This window comes from Macrobrachium nipponense, chromosome 42 (assembly GCF_015104395.2).
Source record: "Macrobrachium nipponense isolate FS-2020 chromosome 42, ASM1510439v2, whole genome shotgun sequence".
NCBI lineage: Eukaryota > Metazoa > Arthropoda > Malacostraca > Decapoda > Palaemonidae > Macrobrachium > Macrobrachium nipponense.
In genome coordinates, this window is record NC_061103.1 from 33842414 (window position 1) to 33857458 (window position 15045).

General features: G+C 34.9%; 1 long non-coding RNA gene across 1 annotated transcript in view; it reads left to right on the forward strand.

The window, feature by feature from the left end:
• LOC135213075 (uncharacterized) overlaps nucleotides 1–15045 on the forward strand; it is a 66560-nt gene that overhangs the window by 22138 nt on the left and 29377 nt on the right. The window lies entirely within an intron of this gene.

Consider the following 15045-nt stretch of genomic DNA (forward strand, 5'->3'; position numbering starts at 1 on the left):
ATATGTAAAGATTTAATTCATGGAATATTGTGGAAACGACCCTTTCCCAAATAGTTTAATAAGTGAAGCTCCAAACAAGCAAGTTGTATATAATATTTACCTAAATATAATTAACCTAAGTATATCACAATCCAGTTTTCCTGGCTGTGAAAAGGCTGCGTTGATCAAACCAATATACAAAGGAAAAGGTGATGTAAACGAACTAAATTCATATAGGCCCATTTCAAATTTATCTTACGTGTCGAAGCTTATTGAAAAAATCATAAGTGAGCTATTATGGGCGCATATTAATGAGTTAGAGGTATTCCCGGAAAATCAGTCGGCCTATAGAGCCAATCACTCTACAGAAACTACCTTATGCTCAATAATGAATGATATGATAGGTCTTCTTGATGAAGGAAAGTGTGGAATTTTGATTATGTTAGATCTTAGTGCTGCCTTCGATACTGTTATGCACGAGTACTTACTTGACGACTTAAAGTCCATTGGAGTGACTGAGGAAGCACTTGAATTTTTGCGAAGCTATTTAACGAACAGGAAGACTATTGTAGAAATTTCTGGAAACCGATCTAGTGAGAGAATTCTTATGAAAGGTGTACCACAGGGTAGTGTTCTGGGCCCTATCTTGTTCAACATATATACTATCGAGCTATCACATATCTTGAAAAAACAAAAAGTGGGTTTTAAACTATATGCAGATGATACTCAGTTTTACCTTTCAATTTCAACAACACAAGATACAATGAAGAAAATTGATGAGATAATGACTGAAATAAAAACATGGATGCAGAGGAAAAGGCTTAAATTAAATGACGATAAAACTGAGTGTATGTTTTTTGGCACAAAGGTGGCTTTGAGGAATTACCAGTTGTTTCAAAGCATAGGGATTGGTGACGCTGATGTTAGGATTGTGCCTGTTGTGAAAAATTTGGGTGTACTGATGGATTGTAATTTGTCAATGAGGGATCAAATAGTGAATACAGTGAAAGTGTGTAACTATCACCTGAGAAACATAGCATTTATTAGAAAATATCTAACAGAGGGCAGTACAAAAATTTTAGTGATGAGTCACGTAATATCAAGGCTTGATTATTGCAATTCTCTGTACTATAAATTACCCAATACACTACTAAGAAAGCTTCAAAATGTGCAAAACCGGGCGGCTAGACTGATAAAAGGCATTAAATTTCGGGAGAGAATAACTCCTGCACTGATCGATCTACATTGGTTACCTGTTAAGGCTAGAATTGAATTTAAGATTTGTTTGTTGACTTACAAGGCACTTACAAGTGATAAGCCTAAATATCTTCGTGATTGCTTGGTCCCCTACTCTCAAGTTACTAGCGCTGCTGTAAGAGTTAGACATGCCGATGACCCATATAGACTATTCGAAATTAGTGTGAATCATGCAATAGGAGGAAGAACTTTTTGTTATGCTGCACCGAGACTCTTCAACGACCTTCCACTTGATGTCAAGAATAGCAAAAATGTGGCAGCTTTCAAGAAAAACCTGAAGACTTATCTCTTTGGAAAGTGCTATAACAGTGATCAGAAAACTATTAAGCCTTAATACAAATGCTAGCGAATACTGAAAAGATACAGAGCAAAATATAAACTGGAAAGAAATTATTTTCACACATCAAGGCCCGCCTGAACAGACTCTTAGTGTCTGATGGAGGGCGAGAAATAAACCCCTAAAAGTAAAAGTAAAAAGTAGATGCTTGGTGACGGAAAGGGTACCGAACGATAAGGCAAATAGCTACCTGATGTACGATACCGAAAAAAATATAGTGTCGGTTTCATGTTGCACAAAATTGTTATAATTAAAGAACGGAAATATGTTTTTAGTTTTGACAACTGTTTTTTTAACTTAGTGGAATAACTTGTGAATATTTACCCTCTTGTTCTCTTAACCTTGAACTTTTTCTTACAGAACTGAAGTAAAAGTCTACTGCTATGTACCTAATTCTTTTGCAAAAAGTAATCAATATATTTGTAACACGGTAGGCTCGATATACTCAAGTTAGATTGATTTCACATCTTACAGAAACATCATTAATTATTTGCGTGAAACTCAATAGCATGGCCCAACTTCTGATGTAAATGAGCTAATTTTCTCTGGGAAATTTTAAACAAAAAACTTACTACTCCAGGAGGACGTAAGTTTCCTTCCCCAACAAAATTTATGTGCTTGCCAAATCCTATCTTCTTGACCGGAGTCTAGATCACCACCTTTCACTGTAAAGTTTCTGAACATATTGACATGATAGTGAAGTTACATACTCAAAATAACACTTTGCCATGTTGGTTTGGTTTTTGTATTAGGGTATACAAAAACCAAACCAACATGGCAAAGATGCCCACTAAAACACAATTCACCGAGGAATCTCCACAAACTTACACAAAAGGCTTATCACTGTCGAAAAAAAATCATTTATAAGCCAAGATAAAAATGTAATGATGCAAAACGTTGATAAAAAAGGCAGCAATTTTCAGCTCGTTTGAAGATTGTGCAAGTGGCAAATAATGCGATATTTCCGGAATAAAGGGTGCTGGTCAAAGTGTCTGTGAAGATTGTGCAAGTGGCAAATAATGCGATATTTCCGGAATAAATGGTGCTGGTCAAAGTGTCTGCAGACTACTACGTGAAAAATATAAGAAGATGGGGACTGAAGTTAATTGATTTAGTATCGAAATATCACAAATGGAAAGCTGGATGGGCATAAATGTAGATTTGAGGTAGGAAGATATAATATTCATTGTAAAATCAAAATCGTCAACAGAAAATTACAATTCGTGTTTTAACACAAATATATATATATATATATATATATATATATATATATATATATATAGAGAGAGACAGAGAGAGAGAGAGAGAGAGAGGAGAGAGACGAGAGACAGAGAAGAGAGAGAGAGAGAGAGAGAGAGAGAGAGAGAACCACGAAAGGAAAAACGGGTCAAGTACGCTGGATTCTAGTTCATAGTGGAAAAGGGAATTGTAATATGTGGCAAATACTCAAACAAAATGTGTGAATGAGAATCAGCTAGCCTATGATCATTTACAAGTCTCCATTCTCTAGTAATCTCTACATCATCCAAGCAGAACAAGTAACAGAAAATGGGATATAGTCAGCTTCTCTCTCAGTTTTCAAAGGTTTCCTAATCTTGTCCTCAATAATCAGGGTCATTTGAATAAGGTGGGTTTTTGGTAGTTATATAATGCGAGAAACTGGACATGTCTGTTTCAGCGTGATTTATTGCACTTATAAACCATATATATTATAGACGAATAATTAGTTAGCCCTTCTAAGGTTTATGAATTATTCCATTTGACATCATTAGAATGATTGAATTTTACATTTTCATACTAGTTTCTCGCCTTCAAGAATGGTTTGCAGTGTTAGTGTACCAAACACATTTAACAAAAAACCCTAAAAGTTTGTTAATTTTACGGCAATTTCGTATATTATTTAAACTGAAGACTAAATATTTTAAGAATTATATATACAAAAGACTGTATTTTTAATTAAATTATTTTACAAAAGGCGTTTAAAACTAAGCACAATGTAGTATTTCCTTTAAAGTTTGAGATACGACAGCTGTTAACTATTATTTTTATTCGTATTTATTTAGACAGTTTACGGGCTTATAATGAAATAGCCTTAGATTCACAATAAATCTGCGTTTAATTTAGAAATGGTATTTTATTCCACATGAATAAAGTTCCTTGTAGCTTACATAAAATCGAAGACAATATTTCCGTGTATCTTGAAAGTTGTCAGATACCCATTATTATTTTTCGATTCTGTAGTTATTTTAACTATGACTAGATGCCATTAGTGACCAGCTACGTGATGCTTTATGAGTCGACGAATCTACTTCATTACTAGAAGCAGAAGCAAGTGGTTCAGTTTGCCTTTATATCAGCTCAGTAGATTGGTCTTTGTTCGTGATTGTTATATTTTTAAAGCGTGTTGTGCGTTTCTGTATTTTCCAAGTCAAGGAGGTCTCAATAGTTTGCCCCTCTTAGGTCTTCTCGAAACTTAACAGGTATAGAAAAAAAAAGTGTTTTAAGCAAAGCCATTGCTGTTTCCATTTCACAAATATAGTATTGATATTAATTGTGACAGGCTGCATCTATACTACTTTTGTTAATTTGCGATGATAAGGTTGTAGTACTATAAAGTAGTACAATGGATAGCTTTTCAGAGATAGTTTAGCATAATTTGAATGGCTGAATCTTTCTGAATTGATTTAAAGTATAGATCTTCATGGGCTTTGTTGAGGCAGCTGACAAAAAAAAATAAATAAATAAATAAAACGTTTTCATGAGAACGATATCCACACGTTCGGTTTAAACTGTCTCTCTGTGTTAAGTATTAATTTTTGCCACAAGTAGTACGACTAAAATATTGTTCCTGTGCTGCTGTTCCTTCAGTCTTTTTTGTAATATACTGTAGTAAATGAATTTCAGTTGTTGAAATAATGGCGGATCTAGAAATCTTAGGATTATCACACACACACACACACACACACACACACATATATATATATATATATATATATATATATATATATATATATATATATATATATATATAGGTTTTTTTGCCACGAAGGAAAAAAATGAAAAACGAGTTGGCCAAGTACTTTCGGTCCTATTCGTGGCAAAAAAACCTTTATTTATACATAGCATCACGTTTTATATACTTCGTGATCAAGTTATTCATATATATATATATATATATATATATATATATATATATATATATATATATATATATATATATATATATATATATATATATATATATATATATATATATATATATAATCCAAACAGCGGTGGTCACAGCCGGATATACATCAATAAGGAGAAGGACATAAAGACTTGATAAAAGGGTCAATTTATTCCCGACGTTTCGTAATGTCTTCATTACATTTTCGAGGGCTGTACAAAATAGATAGCATAAAATAAATTACAATAAAGCTAAGAATTTGAGATTCAAAAGTTGCACAATGATTACAAACTTAAAATATTAAAAATACTAAAAAGACACCTTTAAAAACAAAAAACGTAAACTAAACAGGACAAAAATTATTAAAATAAGTAAGAAAACGAAAAAAAAAACGAATGAAAAAAAAAAAAATAATAAGACATATTCAAGTAAAGTAAAACTGTACCAAAATATTCAGTGGCAATGCCAAGACTAGAGATAAAAGGAAGAAACTAAGAAAGGTACAGTGTGCCAGCAGAGGTTTGACTATTCAACAAGGGGACGAGTCGTTTAATCATTAACGATTCTAAGATTGTCAAATCGTGGCTGTTGGAAGCTCGTCCTACAACTGTAAAGTCCTTGTTTTCAATGGAGGTTTTACATATTTTCGAATGATTTCTAATATTAGAAAACTCTGGGTTTGCAATTTTGCTGCCTGTCCTATAACTTACTCCACGATGTGAATCTATGCGTACCTTCAGAAGCCTCCTGGTGGATCCAATATAAGTTCCTAAATTACATTTAGGACAATTATAGCTATACACACACCCGGAGGACATATAATGGCACAAACGATCTTTAAACTTGAATAATGACCCAATGGTAACAGGATTAATGGGAATCAAATGAACCTTAATAGCTCCAAACTAATTTTGGATATGGTGGGAAAATGTTTTCCTAAAAGCATCCTTTAATAAATAAGGGAACTTAGCATAAAAATTCATTTTAGGAACATTAAAATTAGGCATTCTTAGCGAGAAGTACTTGTCTAAAAGCAAGCGAAGTGTCTTAAAGACCAGTTCAGATGGGAAGCAGTTTTCTTTAACATATTTGCATAAAAAGGCGATCTCATCTTGGAACAGAAACCAATCAGAAGTTAGCGTAAGAGCCCTGTGGAGGAGAGTAAAAACAGAATTAATTTTAAAATTAAAAGAACAGAAACTAAAAAAATTTGACCCTAAGCCCGTGAACGTTCTTTTCCTAAAAATCATGGTGTTAAAAATATTATTTTGTCTTAAAACAAGGACGTCTAAAAAAGAAAGCTGATTTTCAATTTCTTTTTCCAGGGTCAAATTTTTATAGTTTCTGTTCTTTTAATTTTAAAATTAATTTTGTTTTTACTCTCCTCCACAGGGCTCTTACGCTAACTTCTGATTGGTTTCTGTTCCAAGATGAGATCGCCTTTTTATGCAAATATGTTAAAGAAAACTGCTTCCCATCTGAACTGGTCTTTAAGACACTTCGCTTGCTTTTAGACAAGTACTTCTCGCTAAGAATGCCTAATTTTAATGTTCCTAAAATGAATTTTTATGCTAAGTTCCCTTATTTATTAGATGATGCTTTTAGGAAAACATTTTCCCACCATATCCAAAATTAGTTTGGAGCTATTAAGGTTCATTTGATTCCCATTAATCCTGTTACCATTGGGTCATTATTCAAGTTTAAAGATCGTTTGTGCCATTATATGTCCTCCGGGTGTGTGTATAGCTATAATTGTCCTAAATGTAATTTAGGAACTTATATTGGATCCACCAGGAGGCTTCTGAAGGTACGCATAGATTCACATCGTGGAGTAAGTTATAGGACAGGCAGCAAAATTGCAAACCCAGAGTTTTCTAATATTAGAAATCATTCGAAAATATGTAAAACCTCCATTGAAAACAAGGACTTTACAGTTGTAGGACGAGCTTCCAACAGCCACGATTTGACAATCTTAGAATCGTTAATGATTAAACGACTCGTCCCCTTGTTGAATAGTCAAACCTCTGCTGGCACACTGTACCTTTCTTAGTTTCTTCCTTTTATCTCTAGTCTTGGCATTGCCACTGAATATTTTGGTACAGTTTTACTTTACTTGAATATGTCTTATTATTTTTGTTGTTTCATTCGTTTTTTTTTTTTTACTTATTTTAATAATTTTTGTCCTGTTAAGTTTACGTTTTTTGTTTTTAAAGGTGTCTTTTTTAGTATTTTTAATATTTTAAGTTTGTAATCATTGTGCAACTTTTAAATCTTAAATTCTTAGCTTTACTGTAATTTATTTTATGCTATCTATTTTGTACAGCCCTCGAAAATGTAATGAAGACATTACGAAACGTCGGCAATAAATTGACCCTTTTATCAAGTCTTTACCTGCCCTTCTCCTTCATTGATGTATTAATATCTATCTAATATATATATATATAATATATATATATCTTATTATATATATTAATATATATATTAGATATAATATATATTTAATATATATAGATATATATATATATATATATATATATATAGTATATAATATATATATATATATATATATATATGTGTGTGTGTGTGTGTGTGTGTAACATGTTCACATACAGTAAATATATATCTATTTATGTGTATACACTTATATGTAAACACAGTAGTCATTGTTGCTACTGTTTTTGTTGTACAGTTGTTGAAATCGTCATTAAATAAGCAAATTTGTGCTACTAATAATGATTTATTTAAAGAAAATGCTCTGTTATTCATAGCCATGGCGAGAGGGCACGTGACCAGGTTCCCACCCCCAAAATCAGCCACTTGTTAAAATGATAGTGTAATAGCCTAGTATCTCTTAATGTGATATACTTATGACTCATGTATTTACTATACTGCATATGTATACAGTACTGATGCGTCAATTGTCCTGACTTAAACATTCGGAGGCTACCATACATTTTAGGACAATTAACTCAGACTAGCCTATACATAACAATTCAAACCATAGGCTAATATAAAGGTACCTCATAGGCCTAGGCTACTATACTTCTTGGCCTATCCTTAGCTGGAACAGGTACTTGACGTCGGAGACGGTCGAATCTTCATTGTTGTAATAAGGGTTGAGGGAAAGGGTGGTTCCCGGGTTTTTTTTTTAATACCTCTTAACAGTAGGTGGGTACATTGTAAAAGCAGCTTATTTCTAGCTGTACTCCTTCAATACCAGTTAGAACCAACACCGATTCTTATACTGGTTCTTACATTGGACCCCTATACAGGTTCTTACACAGGACCCCTACATGTATACTGGTTCTTACACTGGGCCCCTATACTGGTTCCCTGTAATACAAACAGTTCATTTAGGATGGCAATCTCGTGCCAAAGAGCATGCAGTCGTTAGGCCTTTAGGCTATGCTACTCATGCCTAACTTTACTGTTACACATCGCAGTTAGCCTGACTTTATATGCATAACATTGGTGGAATTAACTATAGAACTGACATTTTTATAAACATATGGAGGACTAATTCACATCTTAGCCTACATTTAATTGATGGTACAATTGCAACAAACTGCAAGCTCAACATAGTGCAACTTACGTAACAGTAGGTACCATTACAACTCTTGGCAATTGGTAGTTAGGCTATATCAAAGTAAAAGTATAAAGAAGCACTACCAAATGTTATGGCAACATATACATTATAAACTACGACAAGTGCATACCTATTACAAGGGAGAAATACGTCATTTCAAATGAATATAAGGGGAGATACATTCGTTTCCCCTCAACGTTGCCGTACTCGTCTCGAACAGAGCAATTTCATCTTTTGCAACTGTGCACTTGGTTACAGTTACGTACTTACATACTACACTCAATCATAGACAATCTCAACTTTGAGTGGCTAACTTAATATCTTGATAAGATGAAAACCAATTTGGTTTTCCAGTCCACCAATTTCCATGAGTACTGTCATAAATGCTAAATGAATGATTTCCATCATTACATCACTTTACCCCTACGGAAATTGGTTTTCATTTATCAAGGACAACGAATCCCTTAATTATAATATTAGAGTAGACCATAAATCTGACAACAACAATACAGATCCAGCACACAGTAAATACTTCCTATCTCGCAACCAGAGATAATAACTGCCCACCTCTCAACCAAAGATATAAGCTGGACATTTAATCATTAAGGTCTGCTAACAGACGTACAGAGCAAGTTGTGGGACGCCACCCTTAAGGCGCATTTCTACCTAACCATCCTAATAACTTTACCAAGTTAAACACTTATGTAAGAGTGATCTTAAATTCGGTTAAGATCTAGTCACTCCTCATTAGGGGAATAATCACTTATGGTTATTTTTCTCACAAACAATCGTTTACACCAACATTCAGGCTCATTCACTCAATAACCATGAGCAGGAAAACTTTCCTTTGAAGATAATATACCTCTTAAAGCATCCTAATGACTAACTTACACATCAGTCACATAACTTGAGCAACTCAACCAGAGTTTGTAAAGCTTTTGGACGGGTAGCTCTTCATACAAAACTCAACTAAGTTCAAACAAAACTCAATGAGTATAAGTTCACTGTACACAAAACAGGTAGTGTCATCACCAGATCCATAATCTATGAACATAACATATACATGCAAGAATATACACTTGGAAATGGACATAATGGTTATATAGGTGTGAACTCTTCCAAAGCATGCAAACACAAAAAACATTCTTCACAGATAATGTAAAAATACAGTACAAAAATTATAACGATCTCACAGTTCTTCTATTAACCTAGAGGGAGGAACAATATTATTAGCACCTCTGGTTTGTACTCTTCCATTCACTACATCAGGAGTGATATCATCCATTTCCTGCATTTTTACTAACCACTGTTCTTGTCCTATAAAGGGTTTCACTTTGTCAGCAGCACGTTCAATTATGGTTTGGTCAAACATGTTTCTTAACTCATATTTAGCACCATCCCTAAACACTTTGGTTACTACATATGGACCGCACCATCTGGGGTTTAATTTCTTACTAGTGCTAAGAATCACATTTTCATTTTTAACCCAAACAAGCGAGTTTTCATCCACTTTCTCATTTTTCCTCTTTTGGTTAGCTATTGCACGATACTTACTGGCCATCTCTCTATGAGTTTTCTGAATTATTTCATGAGCCTTTGCAATGGCAGTGTCTTCTACATCATCCGTAATTGTGGGCAACACACTAGTCACTTGTCTAGGAGTTCTACGAGAGAAAAATACATAGTGAGGTTGTTCACCAAGAGTGGTATGTACAGCAGAATTAAGCACACGCTGTGTTTCACCTAAGTATTTAGGCCACTGATAAGGATGTCCTTTACACATTACATTTAGTACTGTTTTCATGGTTCTATGCATTCTCTCACTTACACTGTTTCCTTGTGGATGATATGGGGTAATATAACCAGCATTTATCTTATGTTCCTGGCATAATTGTCTAAACTGGTTTGAGGTGAATTCAGCACCATTATCAAGAATGACTGTCAAAGGTACACCAAAGTCATTCAAATAGACTATGAAGTTTTTGCTTACTTCCTCTGTAGACTTACTTCGCAAAGGATAGAACTTGACATATCGGCTGTAATGATCAATAACAGTCAAAACATATCTATAACCATTTGCACCAGATAGCATATCAGTTAAATCAAGACTGATTCGCTCTAAAGGCTTAGTTACAGGAGGCAATTCTTGGAACTGTTGTTGTAAAGAACTACTGGCTTTATGTTTTTGACACATAACACATTCACTTACATATTTAGTAACATCTGTACACAATGAAGGCCAATAGAACAAGTTTTCAAAAGCATCAATTGTTTTACGTATACCTAGGTGACTTGACATTGATTCATGACCTAACTTCAAAAGCTGCCTTTGTTAAGTCCTTAGGAACTACTAATTTCAATTGAATTGAGTTATCAACTTTATCTGCACTGAGATACAACAATCCTTCATACAACATGAATTGATTAATCAAAGTTCTAGGAAACCCTTTGCGCGGTAATTTACCACCTTCTAGAAAAGTTATTAGTTCCGCCCACCTTGTTTCCTCTTAACTGCTTTTCTTTGAACTCATCTTTGCCCAGACCAAGATAATTGTCCCTACTCCGATGAAAGACTGCTCTGACTGGTCTGCTTAGTTGATCTGCCACCTGGTTATCTTTACCTGGCCTATATTCTACCTTGAAACGGTAATCCTGCATTTCAATTACCCATCCGCTCATTCTAGGTGACTTTGTTTTTCTCTTGAACACTGAAACTAGAGGCTGATGATCTGTGTGAATGGTAAATGGAACACCCCACAGAAAATGATGGGATCTACGACAAGCTAAGACAATAGCAAGTGCTTCCCTGTCAGTGGTACTGTACCGCTGTTCAACTGGCTTCAGCTTCTTAGAGAAATATCCAATGGGTTTTAACTGACCATCTTGTCTCTGCATCAAAACAGCACCTACATGATCTAAACTAGCATCAGTGAATAATTCAAAGGGTTTGGTCATCTGAGCCTTTACTAGCACTGGAGCAGTGATTAATGCTTGTTTCATCTGTTCAAAGCTGGACTGACAATCTTTGGTCCACAAAAAGGGTTCTTTCTCTTTTAAGAGATTAGTCAGGGGAACAGCAATTTTAGCATAATCCTTAATGTGTTTTCTGTAAAAACCACACATTCCTAGAAATCTCCTAGTTTCCTTGACATTATTAGGGGGTTTCATTTCTTGGATGGCACTGATATTGTCTGGACATGGTCTACAACCATCCTTGGAAATTATGTGACCTAAGAATTTGATTTCCTTTTGGCCTATCTGACATTTCTTTAGATTTAACTTCACTCCTCTTTCACTGAAAAGTTTGAATAGTTGGTCTAATCTTTTCAACAAGATTGGAGAACTGGGAGCCCAAACCACAATATCATCTAAGTAATTCTTAACCCACCCTTTCTTAATAAGAGGAGCCAAGATATTAGACATGATACGTGAAAATATAGCTGGACTGCAACTTAATCCAAAAGGAAGGCGTTTGAACCTATACAGTGAAACTCCATCACTAAAAGTTGTTAAATCTCTACTCTCTTCATCTAATTCCACTTGATAATATGCATCTTTCATATCTAAGGAAGCATAATAATGGTTTCCTGCAGCTGTTTCTACCATTTCTTCTAATCTAGGTAAAGGGTGAATATCAACCTGGAGGTGTGTGTTGACTTTACGGTAATCAAGGCACATTCTCTGAGTATGATCAGGTTTCCTAACAAGTACAATAGGGCTAAGCCATGCAGCACTGGAGGGTTCTATTATTCCTCTCTCTTCCATATCTTCTAACATGGTGGCAATAAGGGTTTTGGCTTTTTCAGGGTACCGATATATGGGAGACCTAATTGGCTGTGGATCACTTACAGCAATATGAGCTTGTACATCTTTAAACTTTCCCAATTCTTTTTCTTCAAGGATGAACACTGAATTATTAGCAACCAACATGTCACTTAATTCTGCTTGTTGACCAGCAGTAAGATGGGAATTATCTTGCTGAGAAAGCAAATACTTAAGCTTTTCTTCTCTAGTATTGCCTGACTTGATATTAACATTAACACTAGGAGGAACTAAATCATTCTGAATTCTAGTTATCCTGCATTTTGGAACTGGCTGATCAATGTCTTCTTCACTGATTATCCTATAATACCCTAATAGAGTTCCAACCTTCATTGTCATCCTGGCTTTAGTATTATTGACAAGTGGCAAAAACACTTCCTGAGCATCATTAACCTTAAGGCATAGTGCAGACTGAGTTTGACACTCCTTAACTTCAGGTACAAATTCTAACAGTGTGTTAGGAGGTTCATCTACAGGTAAGGGATAAATACCAGCTATATACTGAGGTAGAATAAGTTTCCTTTTAAGTCTAACCTGGGCTTTATGAGGAACATTAGGTTGAAGTACTTTAATCTGCCTGACCCTTTTATTAGATGGTCTAGGTTTCAGATACCTTACTGGATAAATATGTCTATCCCAAATAACAATTTTATGTGCATCATCCCATGTCATTGGTGCAGACCTAATCAAATCGGCTCCTAACAATAAGTCTGTATCCAGATAACCATCAGGCACAACAGAAAACAAATGGGTAACCACCCTGGAACCAATGTGAACATCCAAATACACTGTACCAAGAACAGGGAGAACATGTTGAGTAACTCCGGTAAGTTGTGGTATATTTCTCATTTGATTACACTGTAAACCTAAAGTTTCTATGAGTTTCTTCTGTGCTATACATACTTCACTACCAGTATCAATTAAGGCACAACACATTACATTGTTAATCATCAAATTGATAGAAGAAGACCTGACATTTGGGCTTAGTTATTCATTCTTAACAGGCCCTGGACATTTTGCTGAACCTCTTTTACAATTTGGTTTGTGACAATCAAAACAAACACCTTTTGGAGGGTTACGTGGACATTCAGAAAGTTTGTGATCTCTGACCTTACAGTAAGCACAGTACTGATTGTTTTCTTTATTCCTACTAAACTTCTTTAATTTGTTAGACAAATCACTAATTTGCTTTTTCAGATCTTGCAATTCTGTGGTTGTATTTGCATTACTAGTATTTACTACAGGCTGTGGTTGGGAATTGCAATTATTAACAGGAAAAACTTTACGTTGGGTAACATCCCCACTAATGGTAACTAGATGATACTCATATTCCACAAATTCAATGAATCTTTCTAGGAAATCCTTGAGTCTTTCCTGGGATGTACTGCTAAGTCCTCTATACAGTTTCTTTTTCACAAGACTGTCAGCTTTGGGAAGGGAATCCTTAGGAAATTTCATTTCAAAAGCAGACAATTTACATTTCATTCTGTTAACATATGCTCTAGGGGCTTCATCTATACTGTAACATTCCATTTCAATTTCCTGCCAAGCCTGTGTAATATTGGCTGAACAAGCAAAGTGGTGATTCAGTATGTCCTTAAACTGACTCCAAGATATGTTATTTCCCCTTTTTACCATTTCAGCAGTTAATAGAGTTGCAATTTCTTGTTCCACTCTGGTAAGTGCTACTTGGATTCTATCAGTATCTGCAGAAACACAAAATTCGGCTTGACTAAAAAATCTAGCAAGTCTATTATCAGTTCCAACACCTTGTAATTCTGACAATTTCAACATCAGAATATCCTTAGGTTTTAATACAAATCCCTTAGAATGATTATCAATAGGGTTATTCAGGTTACCTACTGGAACGAAGGGGTTATTGACTGTGTTACTTGCCTGAAATGGATTACTGGGCATTATTGGCTGTGTACTACTATTTGATAAATTGTGTGTCAATAGTGAAGCTGGGTTATTGTGTGGTGTCATTGTTATGTCTGCTCTGTCTAATGTGACAAATGGGTTAATGTCTGAACTATTAGCCCTGTTAGAATTGGATGGTGTGGAAGTGATAGGTGCAGAGTTTGATAAATTAGCTATTTCCCTTTTCATGTCAATAAGCTGATCACACAACTGTTGCATTTGACAACCCTGAGTATCCATGGCAGACAACAAATGATCATAAAAGTCTTCTCTCTCTACATCACCCTCCATTTTGCAGGCTATGTTATAACAGGAACACAGGTAAAATAATCAACATAGGCTACAATACAATAGGCTAACAGTACCTAAGCAAGAGTGACATAGGCATACTCACAGGGTTAGGCTATAATACCTGAAAATAAGTACAGAAATAAGGGTTTCATGACCAACTTTAGGACATGAGGTTGGATATACCTATCTATAACAGATAAATACATCCTACACCGCTGTCACCATATGTAATAGCCTAGTATCTCTTAATGTGATATCCTTATGACTCATGTATTTACTATACTGCATATGTATACAGTACTGATGCGTCAATTGTCCTGACTTAAACATTCGGAGGCTACCATACATTTTAGGACAATTAACTCAGACTAGCCTATACATAACAATTCAAACCATAGGCTAATATAAAGGTAACTCATAGGCCTAGGCTACTATACTTCTTGGCCTATCCTTAGCTGGAACAGGTACTTGACGTCGGAGACGGTCGAATCTTCATTGTTGTAATAAGGGTTGAGGGAAAGGGTGGTTCCCGGGTTTTTTTTTTAATACCTCTTAACAGTAGGTGGGTACATTGTAAAAGCAGCTTATTTCTAGCTGTACTCCTTCAATACCAGTTAGAACCAACACCGATTCTTATACTGGTTCTTACATTGGACCCCTATACAGGTTCTTACACAGGACCCC